The sequence below is a fragment of the Mus caroli genome, unplaced genomic scaffold (assembly GCF_978045245.1).
Source record: "Mus caroli unplaced genomic scaffold, Mus_caroli_1 scaffold_11, whole genome shotgun sequence".
Classification (NCBI taxonomy): Eukaryota; Metazoa; Chordata; class Mammalia; order Rodentia; family Muridae; genus Mus; species Mus caroli.
The window spans coordinates 47,447,858-47,463,309 of record NW_028227266.1 but is presented as its reverse complement, the minus strand read 5'-3'; the positions used below and the strand labels follow the sequence as shown (position 1 = coordinate 47,463,309).

Below are 15,452 nucleotides of genomic sequence, written 5' to 3'. Positions count from 1 at the left end.
CCAGCCAGGTTGGTGTCTGAACGTGTCAGCTAGGGAAGGTGTCAGAATCAGGGCCTGTGGGGATGAGGGGTGCAGACACGGAGCAATGAGGAGGACTGACAGCTGTGCCCCAGGGGACCTCTGGTGAGAAAGCTCTTCCTCCTGGACCCTTCCAGCAACCCTAAGCTGCTTCCTCCAGACCCTTCTCTTCCAGGAAGTGAGGACCAGCTTTGCTAGTTAGAGAGAGGGAAGCCCAAATAAGACTTCCTGTTGACTGTCTTCTCTGCAGCAATTACAGTTGACTTGGAAGAACTGGACATGGCCCCCAAGGTCACAGTAGTTTCCATTCATTACCAGATTGGGCCTTATGAAGATAGGATTATTGGGGGGATTGGGTTTGTTTTTAATATAGCAGAAGGTATGTTTTAAGCCATCTTAAAAATTATGTGTTTAATTAAAATTTTTACTTTTAGTTTTAGTTCTTAATTTTTAAAAGAAGGAAGCCCTGGGCTTGGTCTTTTTTATATAGTAGTATGCATGTGGGTGATTAAAGGAGACTCTGAGTGTCCTCTGCAGAAGGCTGTGACCCAACAACAATTAGCACAAAAGTTGGTTTTCTCAATCATATAATAAAGGTATGATTTAAAGAGTTAATAAGCATCAGGCCTTACAGGCCTTAAAAAGCTTTGGGGGAGGCTTAGGTGGGAGGATCATAAGTTCAAGGCCTGCCTGGGCCACAGACTGAGTCCCAGATGACCCTGGGTAACTGAGTTCCAGTGCGACCCTGTCTCAAGATAAAATGAAAAGAGAAAGGACTGGAGATATATCTCAACAGTGGAGCACTAGCCTGGCCAGTGCAACACCATAGATTCAAACCTCCAGGCAAGCAAAGAGGGAGGAGGAAGGAAAGAAAGAAGCAAGGAAAGAAGAAAGGAAGGGGGTGGTGGGGAGGGAGAGAGGGTCAAGAAGGAAGGATTATTTTTGACAAGCAGACGTGAAGTGTAATCTTAGAAGCGTATATAGAATATCAGCATGGTGTCTGGCTAAACATGGGAAGAGCACACTCCCTGAAGAAACCTCAGTGAGATCTTTCCTTTAACCCTCCTGAGCTTTCTCCAAGTCACTGACAAGGGTCTGGCCAGAGAACACCCTGCCTGTCCTAAGAAAGGACACCCGTGGAGGAGATGAAGCGAGTGTTTATCCCTGCTGAGACAAAGCCTGCTTTTTCCACTGTGAAGCTTCACAAGGGTCTCTCCTCTGGGTCCTCGCTCCCATTTCTTGGAAGACAAGAAAGTTGTTTAAAATCAGATAGAGAGTCATCCATGGACTGATCTGTGTGTGCTTCTCCCAAGCCTGCACTCACACACTGGCACCGTTACCCTAAACTATAGGACGACACAGACTGACTGGTGGCTCTGGGCTGGGAACCAGAGTGGAACTCATAACCCTGGGTGAGGGGAAAAGGCACAAGGCCAGACTTCTGAGTTGGGAGGGGTTAGTTAAGGCCAGTGTTGGGCATTAACTAACTGTTGGAGTTTATTGGGATGTTTCAATGAACAAGTTGCTTTCTTAGCTCCCTAGGAAACCTCTGTACAGTCAGGGGTGTAGGTTAATCACAGCCAGAGAAGAGCAGGCAAAACTAGCAAAAAACCTCCCAGCTAGCTGCAAGGCAAAGCATGGTATAGCTTATTGAGGGTCCTCTGTGTAAAATGCACAGAGGAGAAAAGAGAGCTGTGAGCCTAAACAAACTAAGCTCTAACCCGGGGAGTGCCCTGTGCATGTGATGCCTGTGTGGACTGGAGACTCTCTGCTAATAAGTCCATGACCTTCATGCCGCAGGAGGGGCTGCTTCCCTGCTGCAAACTTGTACTCTGTCTTCTTGTGCAATCTTTTTGCTCTGTCACTGAACCCCACACTTGCAGAAACTCATGGCCTCATTGGTACTGTTGATTTTGCTTCTATGCCAAGAAACAAAATAGAGCATATTGGGTGCACGTTTTTTAAAAAGATGTGTCTTGAGATTTTTATCTCGATATACTGTCCTCTCTGTGGCACACATGGGAACACCGTAAATGCATTGTAGTGCACATGATTAAAATGCATAGGGAATTAGGCCTTTCCCCAAATAACATGGACAATTACACAAACATCTCAAGACACACACACATACACACACGCACGCACTCACGCACTCATGTGCGCACACGCACACACAAGAAAGTGAGAGACATTTATCTTAATTAACTGAGTCACCTATTCATGAAAGATTGATTACCAAACTGCTGTGACATCAGGGACACTGGCAATGATGGTATCAACTGGAAGGTACTGGAGAAGGTTCCAAGCCCCGAGCACTGAGGCAGCTCTGACAATAGCTTTCCCATTCTGCCACCCAGCTCCCAAGGGAGCCTGCCTTTTGTTACTACTGCTGACGGACAACTTCTGGATACTTGTCAATCAAACACCAAAGTCCCATTCAGTGTCCCAGTGTGCCAGGTGTACAGTCTCTAAGCATCCTCCAGGCTGAAGGCTACTTGGGATTGTTTGTGAGGAGCCTGTATGTTGAACAGCTCCTTTCTCTGGGGGGCCCAGGAATGACACTGAATTGTCTCACTCTTCCCCAGCAGTGTAAGCAATCACCTTCTCTAGGGAGGGTTTTTGGAGAGCACCCCTGTTTTAAGAGGCTTCTGTATAAAAACACACTGTCCCTTGTCGTTGAAGATGGCCAATTCTGTCTCGCTCAGCTGTTCGGGTTAGAGAGTGAGATGTGTAGGTTTTGCTCTGAGTGCCAGGAGGGAGGGGGAGATGCTCAGTCATTGAATCACTTGCTGGACAAGAGTGAGGATCTGAGTCTTAGCACTCACATAAAAAAGCCAGGAACAGCTGCATGTGCCTGTGACCCCAGGACCAGGGCCATAGGGACAATAGGGGTCTTGCCGCATAGCCAGCAAGGCTTTCTGGATCAGTGAGCCCTAGGTTCAGTGAAAGAACCCCATCTTAGAGAGTAAGGTAGCTAGGGAGAAGAAAGAGGGCTCACTGGTTATGAGCAGTTCCCTACTCTTACAGGGAACCAGAGGTTCATTCTCATGATCCACGTCAGAGAGGTCACAAGTACCTGTCACTCCAGATGATTCAGTGTCCCCTTCTGGTTTTCTTGGGTACCTACACTCATATACATATACTTCTACAGGAAGACATGCGCATATACATGTAATTTTAAATAAAATACTTTAAAAATGAGGTGGAGAAGCAATTGAAGAAGACACTCAACATCTGGTCTTGACACTCATGCACACACACGCAGGGGTGCACAATCACCCACTAACACAAGCATGCATACACACAAACAGGAGGTGGACGTAAAGACATTCCTATATATGCACACATATCCAGGGTGTAACCTGAGAAGCCAGTCCCTTTCCTTGCTAAGGCTCCCATTGAACTGAGGCCTAGGTGTCTGCCCTCCTGTCCCTCAGAGCTTATGGGCACAGGCGATCCTGCCCAGGTGGCTGTTTGTGTTCTGTTTAGGTTTGAGGCCTCTTCAGCTGCTCCTGGCCAATTCCTTACCTGCCTGCCAGCCTTAGCAGGCTCTTGGGCTCAAGGTTCGCACTTAGAAGACAGCCCTGTGTACTGCCCGCTAGCGTGCCAACCACCTGTCGCGTGCACTTTTTCTCTTTCCAGCTTTGCTCCCCACCTGCTCCTCTTACCGGCACCCCAGGATTGCTACTCCCATTTTTTTTTTCAATTCAGCATCCGTGTGCTCCCAGGGATCTATTTACCACTTTTTTTTTCACCTTCATTTCTTGTTTCTCCAGTGGCTCCTGCTAACTCTTCCACCCTTGTTCCGTTGTCTCCTCGAGCTAGTGAGTATTGCTCTCTTCACCCCCATCCCTGCAGGTACCTTTCCACCCGGTGCGACTCCTCTGCCTACGGTGATAACTCAGCTCTGGCAATGGAGAGTCGCCTCGGGTTTTTTTTTAATAAGCAAAGGGGAAAAGGAATAGACACAGGGCCTCTCAGGGCAGACAAGAGAAGAGCTTTGCTTTGGCTAGGACACCCTGCAGACAGCTGTCCTGAGGCTGCTTTGTATACTTGTGGTGTGATTCCCAGCAGGTCAGACCAAAGCCGATATTTGGAAAAGCCAAAGGAATTTACCAAGGGAAAAAAAAAAAATCTCGGCCCTGCCTGCAGGGTCATGTAAAACGGTTTGAGGCGTTGTGTTTTTACCCGTTATTTTAGTTGGACTTAAGCTCTGAAATTAGAGAGTGCAGCCTGTAGCTTTCACTATGTCCATAAGTGCATAGACTCCTTATAAATATTTGTGGGGAAGTTAACAGTGCCTGCTCGCAGATGGGCCGCACAAATTACTTAACACTTCGCAAGTGATGCTTGTTGCTCTGCTCTAAAATCAAATGGTGAGCCTACTCCCACTGCATACCCACCGTAAAGAAAATAACGAAGATTACAGCATTTATCAAGCTCTGCTTTGCTTACCCTGGGCAGGCCTCACCAACCCAGCAGGCATATGAGCTGGGCCTTTGTCACAGTGGGGGAGCCTGGTTCTTTCCACTCATTTCTCTTAACTGTGCTATACTTTAGTTCTTTGAATCTGGAGGAGTGGAACAGGTCCACTCTTTGGAAACTTGAACCTGGCTTTCTAGTGGGGGGAGGGTAAGGCTGCGGGGTGAGGGTGACAACGTGAGACATTAGATGAATAATGTCTGGGGTGATGTCCCCACAAGCCCAGAGCAGCACACAGCAGCATGGCCCTGCCTAGATGGCTTTATTCTCCATAATACTGCAGAAGCCCCCATGGTTTGGACTCAGTCTCAATCTCTCTTCCCATCATTTTGAATAAGAATCCTCCCTACCATCTCAATCCAAAATATGCCCTGTGGCCTCAGAAGCAGCCTGCCATCAGCTCCAGTCTCTGCTCTGACCTTCTACCTGTGACCTCATGACCACAGAGGAGTCTCTTTGGAATCCCCAAATCTCAGATTTTGTAGACTCCCCTTTATGGTATGTATATTTGTAAAGAAAGAAAGAAAGAAAGAAAGAAAGAAAGAAAGAAAGAAAGAAAGAAAGAAAGAAAGAAAGAAAGAAAAGTATACAAAATATAATGTCCAGCATTTAGTAACTAGATTTAACCAAAAGAGTATTTGGGGATATCTTATCTCTTGCTGCATGAGTTCTTTGTAAGCAAAAAAAAAAAAAAAAGATTATCTTTGATAAGCTCTCCAAAATATTTATATTAATATTGATAAATTGTACTTTTGGGTATGTGAGTTTTATGTCCTTTCTGCCCCTCACCGCTTAGTGCCCTTTCCATCCTTCATGTTTCCATAGCAACCTGGCCTCTTCCTGTCCTTCCAACCACAGACCTGTCTAGTGAGTACAGAGCCGGCTGCTCTGGGCAGCGCCTCTGCTCGGATGCTTGCAGTAGCACAGACTACAGTGTGACTGCATGGAGGCTCCCAGCCTTGAGTGGTTTCTAAGCATGCTGTCTGTTTAGCCAAGAAAGCAAATGGAGCCGCCTCCAAAAGAATAAGGGGTGGCTGTTTGTGCTTGTGGAGACCTTTCCATATTGACATTTGTGTTTAAAACAGAAAAGAATTGGGAAAACACGGGGGGGGGGGGGTGGGGGGAAGTATGGCAACTCCTTCCCACAGTACTGTTCATGCCTCATGGGATTGTGCTCGTACACACACACACACACACAGAGAGAGAGAGAGAGAGAGAGAGCAATATGATAAAGTGAGGAAAGCCTGGGAGCAAGAGGAAACCGGAGGAAGTGGAGAGAGCTGCTCAGAGAAAAGGAGAAGGAGCTGTGCCCCTGACAACATGGCAGCCCTTGTCTCACAACAGAGCCTGTGGCTCTCACCCCCTTCATTCTGGTCCCTGAACACTTGGTGCTAGAAAAATAATAGAACAATGCCACCTCCTAGGCTGCTGGGTTGGAAGGGCTAAGACGTCCTCTCCAGACAGTAGGATCCAGGGAACAAGAGCATCCCCCTAGACTAGCCTGAAAACCTGGCTGAGTCTGAGCTGCAGGCATCCAGGCTGTCCTTAATGATGTAAGGCCACATGGGTACTGGGGGCCTAAGGCCCTCAGCTAGGCAACAAGAGCCCTTGCACCGTGACTGTGTATTTTACAGCACTTGAGGCTGGAGGCCAGGGAGAGCCTGTCCTGCCTCCCACCAAGCAGCAGTCAGCTAAGGCAGGTGATGACGGGTCTACAGAGTCCAGCTCCCACACCCTGGCTAAGGCTTCCCATACATAATTAAAGAGGGGAGGACCGTGCTTCCTGGTTGGGTATACTGCATGGAATGGATTTTGTTTTCCTCCTGTGGAAGACAGCTATGGGGGCTGCTTTCTCAGTGGTCCTCTGTGTGTGGCTGCAGTGACTTTCAGTTCCTGATGCCTTTGCAGCTTGGTTTTGTGAGAGGAACAAGCATGACAATAAGTTGGGCTCATTTGCAGGGGTTGGAGGGTTTTCTTGTTTGTTTGTGGTGTATTTGCATTTGAAAGAGGAATTCTGCTAACAACTCCCCTCTGCCACAGTGGCTCCGCCCTCTACCCTCCCCCCCCTCCGCCCCCATCCCTCCTGCTATATCTGTCCCAGGAAATAGGAGAAAACTACAGGACCCATTTGCACAACCCTGTCCTGTTTGAGCGGTGGCTTTGCATCTTTGGTCTTGTCTGTCAATGAAACACAGTCTTGGCTCCAGACTTCTCCTGAAGAGGAATGAAGTATTTCTCCCCTGACGGGTGTTTCGGTTTTTATATTTCTTCAGACATTTCTACCCACAGATAAGATGCTTACTTGTGAAATCTGAGCAGGAGGTTGGAGTCTGTTTTATTTGAACCACTTGACTACTGACCCAAATCATAAGTCTCAGTGGACAGTGAGATAAAGCTCAGGGTATCCCGATTGGCAGCAGCCTGAGTTAGCAGGAATGTATTAGTCACCATAGGATCAAGACGCAGAGGATGTGAGCCACCGTGCAAAGGAAGCAGAGTGGCTGGGGTCATGTGGAACTCCGTCGGTCAGTCAGTCAGTCAGTCAACACGGGTGAAATTAAATAATATCTCCTACAGAGGTGCAGTTGTGTGTGTATGTGTGTTTCTAAGTGTATATGTATGTGTGTATATGTGTGGTGTATATGTGTGTCTGTGTGTATATCTATGTGTGGTAATGATCTGTTTATAACCATAGGTGAAGAAAGTTTTCATAAATTGTATCAAGAGAAACGACTTGTCACATATAATCCCTTCCAGGCATGCTTGGGAAGAACCCGTGTCATGATAGACCATAAGACCGTGCATTCTGTCAGCTCACAGTGGGACAGGGATATGACACTCAGCTAAAGCGCTTCTTGCTCATTCAAAAGAAGCATGCTTTCAAAAGATGTCTTGACCTTACATCTTTTCCCTTTTCTCTTAACCTCAACTGTCAAAAGCTAGAACTTCCTTCCCCCAAGCCCCAGGCCTGTGAAAGTTACAATTAGGAAACTTAAGACTAGTCGGGTCGGTCATTCAGTCACAAACTGCAAAGTGGGGTAAAGTACACGGCAAAGGGAACATAGGTGAACTGCAACCCTGGTCCTCGAAATCCTGTCTTATCCATGTAGTCTTGGCAACTCTGAAGGCATCATTGGATCTATAAGTAGTCAAGTGTGTGGTTAATGTCACCCTCTGTGTGCTGGACCAGGGCTGGTTCCTGCGATTTGGTATTAATGCAGCCGTAGCCTCAGTTGCCAAGAATGTGCTTAGTCCTTTACCTCTGTGGCCTTCTCCGTTTCTGTGTGCCTTGACTCTGTGGAGTCCCATAGGGTGTTAAGAACATCACGAGTGTGCCATAAGAAAGTGGAGTTAGACCCTCCAAGCTGTCCCTTTCTGGCCAGAATTTACCCAGGGCCCTTCAGTCATCTCCCTCTCCTATTTGACCAGGACAAACACGGAATGACTCTCACTAATTAAACACAATCTATTATTCTTTCAGGACCCTTCCCTGATGACCTAAGGCTCACTGCCATCACTTCCCACAAGGATGCTGAGACCGTTCCAGAATCTGTGAATAAATAACTTGCTGTTGTTTTTCTTTCCCTTTAACAGACACTGGGATTGACCTTGATTGGCATCTGGGCCTTGACGGAAACACCCCCTCATTTTAAAAGTGTTCATGCTCCTTGGTGTGGTATTAATACGCAGTGTTGCAACTGTATCTAATGCTTACTGGTGTTGTTAACTAAATGCGCTATATAGTTTGTGATTCTCCTCTTTCTGGGCAGTATGTCTGCCCTCCCGATGTTTCCTATATAAGCTGCTAATTTAATTTGGTTTCTCCTTTTATTTAGTCTGTGATTTTGTTGTTGGTTTTTTTCTCCCTGCCCATTGTTTACATCAGTTTTTAATTTTTTTGTATTTTTCATGTGACCTCCTCCACTTTCCTTTCAACCAATCATGTGCGTGCGTATCATGTGACTTTGTCATGTGGCTTGCATGGTGCTGATGATGTCGTCCACGCTGGTGAACAGAAGGTAAAAGCTCTTTGTTCTGATTAGAGGAATAAACCTGGAGCCACAGCCTGGCACGAATTTTCTCCCTGTCTCCGATAGATACAGCAAAGACATTTGAAAGATTTGCTCTTGCCATCAATTCATGTCTAGAATTCAACAGTCCTTGCAACCTTGACATGGCAATTTGATAACTTGACAGCCTTTAGTTTAATATTTTTCCCTCAAGAAATCTGGTCATACCAACTGCCCTCTCAGTAAAGCCATGTTAGTCACAGCACAGTGGGGGAACTTGAATTTTTTAACAGACCTTCACAAACATTATTTCCCAGAAATATGCTTTGAAAATTAGCCTCTTTGCTTAATTGTGTATCCAGTAGCTCCATAAACTACAATTTCTGCAAAATGTGTTGCAACCCCTTTGGAAATAGTTTGCAACCATGAAATGCTCCAGGAAGAGAGAGAGCTCCGTGCAAAGGTTGCTCTCCTGTAAAACCCAAGAGTGCTTCACGAGATTTGCATAAACGGAGGACTTTTTCTGAAGTGAGAATTTGGATTGATGACTGAGGTGTCACTTCTCCAAAGTGGCCCTCCCCCCAAGCAGGAGGCACAAATCAAGCAAAAGTCACTTGGCAATTAACAGTGACTGGAAGCCTCCGTGTAATCAAGACGCACATGATTGACCCTTACAGAAAAGGAAATAAAATTATAGCCTGATGAAGCGCAGAACGGTGACGAAATAATTAGTTAATATTGCGCCTGTCACAACCTTGTTAAAGCGTTTCTCACTCACCATCAAGAGAGAAGGAGGCGTCGGCTCTCAGCTTCCCCCACTGAACTCAGACCTGTTCAGAGCCTCCCCTGGGAGTCACAGGCATTCTGTTCTCTCCTAACTAAAGTGTTACTTCGCATCACACCCTAAAGACACATACAGGCTGCAGTGAGCACGTAGCCAGACTAACACCAATAACCACCCAGTGTGTGCTTGCGCATGCAAGAGCCTCCCCTCCATTTGACCTCACCTCTGACCTCATTTCTCCGAGAATTGATTGGGCGACATCCACATAGTCAAAATCACAGTAGCTTGTCTTGCATGGTCTTTGTTCCTGGTCTGAGTCACACTCCCTGTATTTGTTACCTTGTGTGTATCCCCTCTCCTCCTCCCTCCATTCACAGTCACTGAGGACTTCCTCTTTGTAGCTGTGGCAACAGGACCCTAAAGCCAGTCCCATTTACATCCAGACTCCTGGACTCGCAGAGGAAGCTCCTTCATTTCCAACAATGACTTGTCTTATATTTTACATGGTATGCAACGAAATAGAAAAGTCCCAAAAACCTTGCAAGCCACAGTAATAATTTGATCTATGTTAAAAATTGGTATTGAATCTGTCAGTCTTTGGACAGAGAATATTGGAAGTTTAAGATTACTAAATCTTAAAGATTTCGGGACTCCTCACCCCAAATATATTGACTTTTCACTCCCTGAAGTTGGCTTCCAGCAGGGGTAGACTTCTTTCAGAGTCATGGTGACTGCTAAGTGGTTAGTGGTCTAGAAAAATAGTCCCTGGAACTTCCCTGTAGGATACTAAGTGTATGCAGATGCTGAAGTTTGAATTTGAAATTTGATGAGATTTTTAAAAACAAATTTGGCTATTGCAGTGCAATGCTGTGATTCAGGATGAAGTGGAGCACAGCATTGAAACTAAGAAATTTGTTCACTCCTGAAGAGAGGTCCATCTTCAGGAGTGGTCGACAAAACCAAAAAAAGGGGAGGAGGGATGGAGAAGTTAGCGCAAGTAAAATTTATAGGATAAGAGAGTGAAGCTTTTTAAGGGCAGCTCCCACCTCCCTCCCCTGGTCATTAGTAAGGCCTGATTTCAGATGCCTTAAATAAGCTAATAGTATCGTTCTTGTCCATGGATCGTACAGAGAACAGCTGATGAAGTCAGGTGTTCCCCATTCCACTCTCTATCCACCTGCTCCTACCCAAAATTGCCTGGGATGCTTTAAACGAGTACGGGGAAACTCTGCCCATCAGCCAGACGCAATTTACTATGTTCCATCATGAAACACTGAATGAAGAGAAGAGAGGTTAAGCCAGGGACGGAATCCCATTCCCCATCATCAAATAGCTGTAGTGGAGAAGACACTTAAGTCCCTACCACAGGGCAGCGGGGGAGTGAATTTGTTTGGGTGAGCTGAACTCTGCCTTATGCAAACTAAGATGCCCCTACTGCCCCATCCCCGCCCCTTCCCATATATCCGAATCTTTAGCTTGAGGTGCCTCTGCAGAGAAGTGGCTTTATAGGCATTGTCCAAGGACTCTGTAAATGGGACTTCTGGTTTCCCACCATCAGCATGAGTGTGACAAGCCCGCTGTGCTTCCCCTGTCACTGTGTTGCATGTCTGAGCATGGCTCCCTTCACACCCTTTCATAATGATCTTTTTTTTTTCTTTAGCTACTGACCCTGACTTGTGTTAGGCAATGCTGGTTCTGACGAACTAAATTCTTTAACACCCACTCTTCCTTCTTAGATTGAAAACATCACTAACCGCCCCTTCCACACCCTCCTTTATTTTTAATTTTTTTACAGCTGTGTGTTTGGAGCCTCGGCCTCTGACAGGTCGACACAGACTTTCTACTCTAATTGCCTTTGTTCCGAAGGATCTCGCACCCTGGCGGCTCCCAGGGTAGAGAGGTAGCCGTAGCCAAGGTCCTCAGAGAGGGGCAGTGGAGTATTATCAGCCTGAAGCCTTCGAGTAGGGACCGGATCTCCTAAGGTTACCAGTGTGAGGGCAGGAACATCCCAGTAGCCCACTTAATACCCACACCAATGTTCATGAACTAGTGAAGTGTGGCGCCCCCTTGTGGCTCAGAGGGAGTAGCAGCGTTCACTCGGTCATAGTTATTTCTGTCCTAATTTCTTCAGCCTGGATCAGCCCCACAACCACAAGTGAAACCTTCATGGTCAGTTTTGGTTGTTTTTTTTTTTTTTTTTTTAAGGGCAATAAAACAAATATAATTGGTCAATTAATCCGTTGGCGCTTTCATGCCACCCACAAGAATGGAATCGGTGTTTTTGTGGCTCAGTCTGTCAGAGTTTATTTGTTGCTGTCTAATTTGCATTTTGTCATCCAAACCCCTCCCTCCTGCTCCCAACACACATTCATAATTCCTAAGAGAACTGGGCAGGAATGCACTCTGCACCAGGTGCCTCAGTGAGCTCGGGCCCCCCGAAGTTCAAGGTCAAGCTTAGGTCTCTGCTAAAACCTAAGGAACTGAGACTGGAGAGACAGCAAACCAAGTTCAAGGTCAAGCTTAGGTCTCTGCTAAGACCTAAGGAACTGAGACTGGAGAGACAGCAAGCCACCTTGGTTCCATTCCCAGTACCAACACGGAAGTTCACAACCATCTGTAATTCCAGCCTTAGAGTATCTGATGCCCTCAGATGGCACACATGACATTGTTGCAGGCGAAATACCCATACCCATTTTAAATAAATAAAACCCCAAACTGGCCACATCCCTACCCACATACTCCATATTCCCTGAAGCCAGAGACTGGGGTGGCGAAGGTCAGGTCACCTTAACACAGACATCTCTTTAACTCTAAAGAAAAAGGCCACTTGTCTCCAGAGACCTCATTTGAGATGAACAGTGCTGAGTACAAATTGTCACCTTCATCTTTAATATAACTGAGCTAAGCTTTAGAAGTATGGGAAATCCAGGGAGGGACCCCCAGAGGAGTGTCAGGGAGAGTTATAAAGACCGAGAACAGACAGAGCCTACATCACATTAGAGTTATTCATTTGATATCTCTAGCTAAGAACTCCATTTCAGGACAGAGAATTAGTGGCCTAATCACTCTAAATCCTGATTCCCCAAGGCAATTTGCTAATCCCCAAAGGACCTGTCAATACTGTTCCTTGATGGAACCATAATGTGTCTGAGCTGGAGAAAGGAAACAGGCTTCCCATGTGAATAGGGAAATCATCCCGTTTTGGACTCGTATAAAGAGGCATAGAATAAAAAAGGTATACCCACGGTTAAAATTGCCGGAAGAAATAACAAAGGAGATGGGAGTTGGGTCTAAGCAAAATGTTCCGTGTTTTTAAATTCACAACAACGATATTTGATAGTAAAAATTCTAGATTTCAATACAAACTCTAGACCATTCAGTAGTTATCCATGTGTACAGCTGAGACTGCAGACCTCTGTGCAGATAGATCTGTTTTAAAAGAGAAGGCACAGTGAACAAGGGCTGGACAGTCGGCTCAGTTAGTTAAGAGTACTAGTACATTTGCAGATGACCTAGGACAGTTCCAGTCCCCACACTGAGCAGCTCACAACTGCCTGTAACTCCAGCTCCAGAGGCTCTGATGCCCCCTTCTGACCTCTGTAGGCTCCCGCAGACACACAATACATACATAATTAAAAATAGACATTGAAAAATGAATGAGCAAAGAGGAGGGATGGAGCCCTTGAAGGGCTGTTTGTCCCTTGGCCTTTCATGCTCAGCACACTGTTGGCACTAGGCCTCCTGGAGCTGGGTAGGGGCTCCCGCTGTCCCTTCACAGCTCAGAGAGGCCTTCTTCCCCAAGCCCCAGGCTTGCTGTGGTTTGTGTTGTAAAGACTTTTCTACCTCCAGAGCCCTGCAGATGAGAGGGAAGGCACGCAGCAGACTTGGATTTAAGGAAGGGCACAGAAGCCCAGTAATTCCACAGGAGGAGCCTGTAATCTCCAGGGCCAGAAATAACCATTTCAATTACGGTTTCTTAAGAGGGCGCTCAGCAGCCTGCCTATGGTGTATCTGACAGGACTCGGCCTTTTTCATACCATTTTTTTCCCATGCGTGTATGGACTTATGGTCTGCTGGAAAAATATCAGAACTGCCCAGAATATTTGTTATTGGTTAAGGTTTATTTTTAAAGTAGTGCTGTATTCAGCTTTAACATAAAATATTTGAGAGGGAAAAAATTGAATCCTAGATGAAGCTAAACTCAAAAGGTATAATTAACCCCAGGGGTCTTCTTAAAGCAACATGCCTATTGCTGATGAATAGCAAACCAGCATTTACAAATAATTACAATATTGGTTTTTCTGAAATTGCCCATAATGATTTCAATCACAGCAGCAGCCACCCCAGAACCTTGGGACCCCCTAAACCATTTCCTCTGCTAATATGTTCAATTAAGCAGTGAGCTTCTTTAATGCTGAGGACCATTGCCTGCACAATGTCCCCTTCCTCATCATGCCAGGCTTCGTGCAGAAAGGAATGTTTTGTTAGCCCGATTCCTCAGCTATAATAAAAAACAGACAGCAAGCATCTGAAGATGCTGAGACAACTGATGTAACAACTGCTCTTGCCAGTCTTGATGCATGTACAAAACCTTGTAGGGCCACCACATTGTCCCAACGTTCCATGTTAGTTGAAAACAACCTTCCTTCAGGCATACGGTGACAGGAAAGGTTACACTACTGCCCAAGGACCCCGCTATCTTTTTAATGAATCATAACTATATTATGCTTTTCCTTTTGCTAAAATAATCACGTCTCGTTCACCTTGGAGATATCATTGCCCGATAGACAACTTCGAGAACTCAATGCACCATATATTTGTGTGATTGATCGTAGGTAAAGCTTTCTAAATGATAACCTAAATACTGTATGATATAAAATGCTCTGAACTTCAAGAGAAAATAAATATGTATCAGAGTATTGTCAGATAGAATGATAGCTAATTCTCTTCTGGGTATATAAACTGATAGAGCTGTAGTAGTTTTCAGGAGGTTTTTTTTTTGAGATTCTAATTTTATGCATATTTTTCCTAAAACAAATCCAGAGATAAGACCCTACCTTCAGTAGGGCTGCTGGGTTCTTCAGGGACTCCTGGGAAAGATGTCTGTTCATTCATGTGTCTTTAAAGGGACTTGAACTCTCTTCTAAAGACCAGATTTTTTTTAAGAACACTTTGCAAAACTGCAAAGCATGACGATAACTGTATGTCTTTGAGATATCGAGCTGTTGATGAAGGATATATCTCATAACAACAGCTATCTGATAGTCATGTATCATGTCTTCCACCCTCATGGTGTTGTGCCAAAGGAAGGGCCAAGGAAGAGTTGACACTAAATTCACCCATGCCAGGATGGCAGAGGTGGAAGGACCCTGACATTAGATCCTGTGATCCCTTTCTGCAAGTATGGAGACAGAGTAAGGCAGTGCTGCCAATGATGAGCATACCTCCCACCAATCACAGTTCAGAGGAGGTGTTTTAAATCCCTGATTATGCCTTGAATGCCCACAGTGCTCCATTCTGGGAGAATATAGTAAGGTTGGTTCAACAAAACAGCTGGGTGGACTTCCCTCCACCTCACTCCAAGGAGACCTCAGGCAAAAGCCTCTGCTCTTTGCCTGCCTGGTGAATCCCCTCCTTCGCCAGGGAGCATCCAACGCAGTCCATGTTGTGATTCTCAGCTCAGCGCAGAAAACTATAATGCCATTCCCATTCACTCTTGGCTAGCAATCATCTCAGTCAGCCTAGGCTTGAGGGTTTTCCTAAGATATTGATATTTCAGTGCTAAAGCCTGTGATGTCCCAGGATCCCTGAGACTTGCTGGTCACCTTAGTTCTGTCAGAGAGTAGAACTACTTGAGCTCTCTCATGGCTCCTTCAGCATTATGGAATCTTCCCAGAGGCCCTGTTTTATTCTAAATGAGACTCCACCTTGACCCCTACCAGATGTTTATAATGGTGTAGACACAATTGACTTATTGCCTAAGATGGTAGAAAAGCCAAAAGGAATTTGAAAAGCCTACAAAGATTGACATATCCGAAGTAGGTCTAAATGCTTCCCTTCAAATAGCTGGGGACAGTGGCTGCATCCAAGCTTAAAAACCAGGACACGTATTTTTTTACAACCTTTTTACCTTTGCATTCTGTTTTTTTGTTGTTGGT

At 45.7% G+C, this 15,452-nt stretch overlaps 1 protein-coding gene and 1 long non-coding RNA gene across 16 annotated transcripts in view; one reads left to right on the top strand and one right to left on the bottom strand.

Moving 5' to 3' along the window:
- The window catches only part of LOC110302617 (uncharacterized), a 33,775-nt gene extending 24,317 nt beyond the window's left edge, over positions 1-9,458 (bottom strand). For all 6 annotated transcript variants that reach the window (XR_015048949.1, XR_002378821.2, XR_015048950.1 and 3 more), the window contains exon 1: positions 9,289-9,458. This is a non-coding gene — a long non-coding RNA (uncharacterized LOC110302617). The remainder of the gene's footprint in view (positions 1-9,288) is intronic.
- Positions 1-15,452, top strand: part of Ncam1 (neural cell adhesion molecule 1) — a 295,159-nt gene that overhangs the window by 258,066 nt on the left and 21,641 nt on the right. The window lies entirely within an intron of this gene.